General features: G+C 54.6%; 1 pseudogene; it reads left to right on the top strand.

The window, feature by feature from the left end:
* Positions 1 to 1,062: 1,062 nt before the first annotated feature.
* Positions 1,063 to 1,169, top strand: LOC125425539 (annotated as a pseudogene).
* Positions 1,170 to 6,655: the final 5,486 nt, after the last annotated feature.

Raw genomic sequence — 6,655 nt, forward strand, 5'->3', positions numbered from 1 at the left:
CCTATACCATTATACTTCCTTTTCATATCTGTTTAACTCATCAGAACAAATCTTTTTCTAATTTATTTGGTTGCAGTTTCTGTTTTGATTGATGATAGAGCCAAGGAATAGAAAATCTTGAATAATTTTTCTCCATTATCCACCTTTTAAAAAATAACTATTTGAAGTTTAGTTTATAACTACAAGAAGAAAATAAAAATTCAAAAGCTGTAGGATAAACATGTTAGTACAGTGCAGAACGTAACAGTCAAATTATATTCCTATATATTCTACGTTAAGGCTTTAAACAGAAATCATACCATTTGTCTGGCTGTTGTGGGTTTTCTGGGCTGTGTGGCTGTGGTCTGGTAGATCTTGTTCCTAACGTTTCGCCTGCATCTGTGGCTGGCATCTTCAGAGGTGTATCACAGAGGGAAATCTGTTACACACTGTGTCTAGTGAGAAGGGAATGTTTAGTGGGGTATATATTGTCCATGACCCAGGATGGGGAACCAATCAGTAAGTGTATGGGTAGAACTTGCTATACAAAGGTGTGGTGGAGTGGATTGTATTGCGGGTGGGGTTATCAGTCCATTTCCATTTGTAGTCACATTTGCATTCCCTGCAGCAGCAGCAGCAGTATTGGTGAATGCAAATCCTGTGTCTGGGTGGAGTCCATTGTCCATAAATTTAGCATGCCCTTGGCCTTTGATTCTGGTGTTTTAAATACTGGTAGCCAAGCTTTGTTAATTCTCAGAGTCTTCTTTCTTGTTGACGTTGTCTTGGTGTTTGTGAATTTCAGTGGCTTTCCTGTGCATTCTGATATAGTAACCTTCCAAATTGTCCAGAATTTCAGTGTTTTCAAATAAAATGTTATGTCCAGTTTTGTTCAGAACACGTTCTGCTACTGCAGATTTTTCAGAATGGTTAAGCTGACAGTGTCTTTAGTGCTCCTTAATATGTGTCTGAATGCTGTGTTTTGTGGTTCCTATGTAGACCTTTCCACAGCTGCAGGGTATGTAATAGACTCCTGCAGAAGTGAGGGGGTCTCTCTTGTCCTTTGCTTCTCGGCCTATCGGCCTATCGGCTTCTCGGCCTATCGGCTAAGATCAAGTGTAGTATCTGTTCTTATCAGTTTAATCTGGTTCTGAATGGATCTACACGCGATCCTGGTCGGGCCACCACCCTACTAAGGGTGACCTGCTGAAATCACTACTCCAGAAGAGATCGCTTGCTGATTCAGATCAAAGTGTAGCAACTGCCTTGTGGTCAGTCCAATAGGGTGGCATGTCCCCCATTGGCTGCAGATAGGCACATCTACACAAGATCTTGCTTATTTCCACTCCCCCTTGGGGACACCTGCTGAAATTGCTCCCAGAACTGAAGACCCATGCGCCTCGGGCTTCCTGCCTGTCCTTTGCTGGCCACCGGAAGATGACGATCACCGCCTCGCCCCTGGACAGAGGCGGAACAGACCAACCTGGAGGTCACCCTGAAGATGCTTCGAGGGGCCTGACGGATGCAGCTACAGGGACCTCAGGGCCACTCACGCAGCTGAGGTCTCCCATGGAGGGAACCGGGGCCAGGATCCACCCCTCTCGGTGAGCCCGCGACAGGTCAAGCCGCATGCCCAGGCTTCCCCAAGGCGGGCGGCAGCTGCACAGGATTCCCTCTGCTCTGGACTAGTCCCGTCCGCCCTCTGGGGGGCCAGGCACGCGGATCGCGCCGGGCCACCTCCCTGCCACTGTCTGGAGCTCCTGCACCAAGAGAGGGGGAGCTCCCCAGGCATGCTGGGAAGAAGAGGGGCGGGACCCTACCGGCATGCCCTCCCAAGGGAGAGAAGCCCAGGCCCAAGCTGCTCAAATACCCACAGACAGGTCCATATGGATGTGAGCCATGTGGTCTCAAAGCCAAATACACTCCACTTTCCAGGGCTGGCCAGACACTGGCAGCTACATTCGCTTTGAAGGGAGCCCCTCTTCGCCTTGCGCTGACTGCTAGGCCACCTTCAAGAAGATGAAGGGCGTCGTCTTCACCACCCAACCTGGCACCGCAGGTTCCAAGGACCAACAACAACCCACAACGGCCCCAGCCTCTCAGAAGAAGAACTGGAAGAAGCCAACCGCTTTGCTCCTTAGCCACATGATCCTTCGGCTTCAGCTTCGCCTCTGCCGAAGCTCCCCACCTGACTCAACAGCCGCCCATGCCAGCGCTTCTGCCCCAACAGAGGTGGAAGGCCTCCAGGCAGCTGCCCAGTTGGATCCCCTGCTTCATCTGGCGCCAACAACCAACCTCGAGCCGACGGATAAAGAAAAAAAGACACGACGCCAAAAACAATAGAAGACCAAGCTCTGTTCGGCCTGCCCCACCCAAACCTGCCCCGGCACAGGTCAGCCGCCACAGCTCCAGCCAAAGAAAGGCCTGTCTCGGACCCACAACCCACACCAGAATCCACAGCACCAAGGCCCACATCAGTCGCAAGCCAGACTGCAACCAACACCCCTTGCGCAGCGAGAACTGCCAGCAACTCCAGCCACGCTGGAACCTCGGGCTGTCGGCCATCCAGCCCCAGCCCATTCCCAGCAGCCAGGAGGGAGAGACAACCCCCCCGGCACCCACCATGGCAGGCCGACTGGATGCGGCGCTTAGGTGAGGCTAACACCTTGGAAGACCCAGGAACGGTCCATCCAAGAATTCACATCAGAACTCTCCAGGGGAACAGAGCCGCTGCAGGCAAAGAGAGCCCGGGCAGCTGGCACTACTCCCTACAATACACGGGCGCTCTGGCCCCACACCCAATCGTGAGGAGGGAGAAGGAGGCAAGGTGCGGCACACAGCTTTGACCCCCAGGCCGCATCCCGCGATCCAGAAGCCTCTACCGCGGCTAATAGAGCTAAGGCCGCGGCGAGTAGTCCTAGAGGGCTCCCTCCTTCTGTTGCACTACATCCCTGGAAAGGAGTTTCCACCCCGCTTCTTGTCCAGAATCTTCAACCAAACTCATGTTCTGCTAGCCCAACGACCTGACAATCTGCTACCTGCATTGCCCCACGCGGGAGCCGCATTACATGTTCCTGGGCGTAGTAAGTTCACCGGCGCGAAGTGGAGGGGAGACTACTTAATGGAACTTAAGAACACCGCCTCTGGGAAAGATCGCATCCCGCTACAACCTCCTCAAGAGCAAAGACTTCATTCAGTACCGCAGCTTGCAGCCATCTTCAACGGCTGCAAGCGCTTTGGCCGCACGCCCACCCCCTGGAAGAAAGCCGATGACAGTCCTCTTTACTGTAAAAAAAGGTGACCCAGCAGACCCCGGCAACTGGAGGCCCATCTCCCCTGTGCAGCACCATCTACAAGATGTAATGCCAGCTGCCTCGCCACCGCATCGCTGACCGGGCCATCGCAGGAGATCCTTCATCAGTGCTCAACAGAAAGGCTTCATGTCCCGCGTAGGGCTGCCATGAACACAACTTCGCCCTACAAAGTGTGCTTCTGACACCTTTTCCAGAAGACAATGCGCTCTAGCATGGTTGGACCTCTCCAACGCCTTTGGGTCCATACCACACGAACACATCTTTGCCACACTGGCAGAAATGGGCATGCCAGAGGACTTCCTAGCCCTAGTAAGACAGATCTACGACAGCTGCACCACCACCATCAGAGAGCTACAGAGGGGGAAACGGGCTGAGATCCCTATCCGGCCAAGGTGTCAAGCAGGGCTGCCCCCTGAGCCCCCATCAAGCTCAACCTTGGCCATGGAACCCCTCCTCCGCCACATCTCCAAAGGCCCAGGGGGGTTTCCACCTACACAACAAGAAGGTGACCGCCCCTCAGCCTACGCCGCATGACCTGTTGCTGATTGACGTCGAGCCCCGGTTAAGAGCTCCAACAGATGCTTGACGCCGCTACCTCTGCTGCCAACTGGATAGGGCTCGCGCCTCAACGCCAGCAAGTGCGCCTCTCTCCATGTCCACGGAGCTCAAAAGGACCGGGTTCTAATTTCTACCTTCACCATCCAGGGCCAGCCAATGGTCCACCTGGTTGACGGGGAGGCTCACTGCCACCTGGGGACACTCTACCTGCTCCAGGGCCACACAGACACCTGAAGCTACTCATCCAGAGCATCATCTCCGGATGCCCAAAAAAACTGGACTCCTCGCTGCTGGCCCCCTGGCAAAAGATCGAGGCCCTGAACACCTTCCTGCTGCCTCCGATCTCCTTTGTCCTAAGGAGCCTAGCCGTGCCAAAGGTGCCACTGAACAAAGCTGACCGTACTATCAATGCCTTCTACTAAAGAAGTGCGTGGTTCAACCTCCCCAAGAGAGCCACAAATCCATATCCTTCGCGTGCCCCATCGCCAGGGAGAGGTGCCGGAACACTTCCTCAAGGATGGGGGACCTGTCAGACATCTCTGTGGTCACTCACGCCTTCCGCCTGCTGACCTGCCCAGACTCAACGGTTGCAGCCATCGCGAGACGGCGCCCTCCGAACAGTCAGCCTCGAAGAGACTAGCAAGAGACCCCACCTCAACGGAGACCTCACACCCACTTCAACGGCTGCATAGAGGGTGAGTTTACCGGGACGGGGGAGACTTTGTTTTCACTATGGACCCGCGCTGTGAACGCCACACTGCTCCTCCCGCCAACAAGAAGATTGGCTGCCAGCGGGCCTGGGACCAGAACTCAAACAGCCCCGCGAGTGGCCCTCCGTCACGGCAACCCCCCCTGTACCAAATCCATCGTCCAAAAAGTCCAGGAGGAAATCTCTGGAGCTGCACCCGAAGGACCTTTACCTCAGAGAGAAGTATGCCATGCGGACCCGGTAACGCAAAACCGGGTGACTTCAAGGCAAGGTGCGTTTGAGGTCACCTTCGCAGTGGGACGCTTTTTCAGCAACCACTTCCTGTCCCGGGGAGATTACACCACGGCAGTTTGCCGACTGGCGCTTCATCCACAGGTCTCGGCTCAACGTTGTCCCCCTCAATGGAGCAGTCAGGCACGGGGGCCGATACAAGCGCTGCCGCCGCCAAGTGCTACCCCAACGCAGACTCTACCCGACGCCCTTCCTGCGGATGCCCCCCCGCGACTCGGGCTGCCTGGCAGCTCCGGCATGATGCCGTGGTACACCGCCTGGCCACAAAGCCATCCCCACCTCCAAGGGCACCTCGTGACCCTGAATAGATCGGTGCCAGAGTTTGGAGGTCGGGCACGGGCCAGACATCGGCTATCCGAGATGAGGGAAGGGAAGAAGGTCACCATTGTGGACACATCACCATCCCATTCCGAGAACTGGAGGGTTGCCATGCAGGAGGCTAGAGAGAGGAAACACCAAAAATACGCCCCACTGGCAGAAGAATCCCAAGGCTAAGGGTAATGACACCTCAATCCATGCCCTACTAGTGGGAGAGCCTCGGCGGATGGGGACCTCTAAGAACGAGCCTGTACTGAGAGCCTGTGGGGTCGGGAAAAAATATGCCAAGCTGATGCGCCGATTGATGGTGTGTGTGTCTGACACTATCTCGATGGTCAAGAGACATCTACGTGGAACATATCTCTACACTGGCCAGTAGGTGACTCCCAGCTCGTCCCTCCTCCTTAACCACAGGGGAGGGGAGCCACTCCCGGCCTGTCCCCCCCCTATCCCAGAGGGGGGAGACCACCCGGGCTGACCTTGCTCCTCCTACCTCCAGTGGAGGGGAGGTCGCACGTCTCTGATTACTCCCTGCCGCACCGGCGCGGGTGAATCCTGAGACCGCCCCTCTCCCAAACCAACTGGAGAGGGCCCAGGCCACCTGGACTCTCGGTGGCGGGTCCACAGTTGCGGACAAGCCCAGAGAGATTGGAGCGGACAAGCCCAGATAGACAGAGACTGTGGGACTAGACGGAGGCCAACACCGGTGGACCTCCAGACTCGGCCATCAGTGTGTGTTCAGGGAGCACCGCCGAGAACCCTGGAGGGACCAGCTAATTCCCACCGGCGGACTGCCAGAGGGGAAACCACCTGGCCTACAGGTGAGACCGCTTTAAGTGTCAGCCAAGCTGTTGCAGAGAGGCCTGCTCCCCCACCATGGACTGTGATCTTGCAGGCCTGGACCATGTGTGTTCTCTCCTGCTATGAACTAGTTGCCATGGCCCTTCAGTGTGTGCCATCCCAATGTGGACTATTTGCCTATGGACCTTAAATGTAAACCCCAATACCGCTGTCTATGGCCCTTCAATGTGTGCCATCCCAATGTGGACTATTTGCCTATGGACCTTAAATGTGCACCCCAGTGACCGGACTCCCAGTGCATGCTGATATATTCCTGCTTTGTATTACCCACTCCTTGATTTATGCTTTGCATTCACCCGCATTTCCGGGAACTGTCTGTATTTGCTCCGTATACATTTCCTTTGATGACGTGTTATAAATATTCTCTAAATAAAGTCAATCTGCTGTATTTTCCGGGTAGGTTTGAAGATTGTTTGTAGGTTATGTTTTTTCCATCAGTTTCCCTATTTGACCTGTGATTCCCTTGATGTATGGTAGAAATTTTTTTCCTGTGGTAGGCTGTTTCTCCTCAGTCCTGTGGGTTTCTCTTGGTCTTAAAGCTCTTCTGATTTCTGTTGTGGAGTAGCCATTAGCATGCAGAGCCCAGTCTCAATGACTGATTTCATCAGGGAGGAGGTGAGGTTCACAA

This window comes from Sphaerodactylus townsendi, linkage group LG01 (assembly GCF_021028975.2).
Source record: "Sphaerodactylus townsendi isolate TG3544 linkage group LG01, MPM_Stown_v2.3, whole genome shotgun sequence".
Lineage (NCBI taxonomy): Eukaryota > Metazoa > Chordata > Lepidosauria > Squamata > Sphaerodactylidae > Sphaerodactylus > Sphaerodactylus townsendi.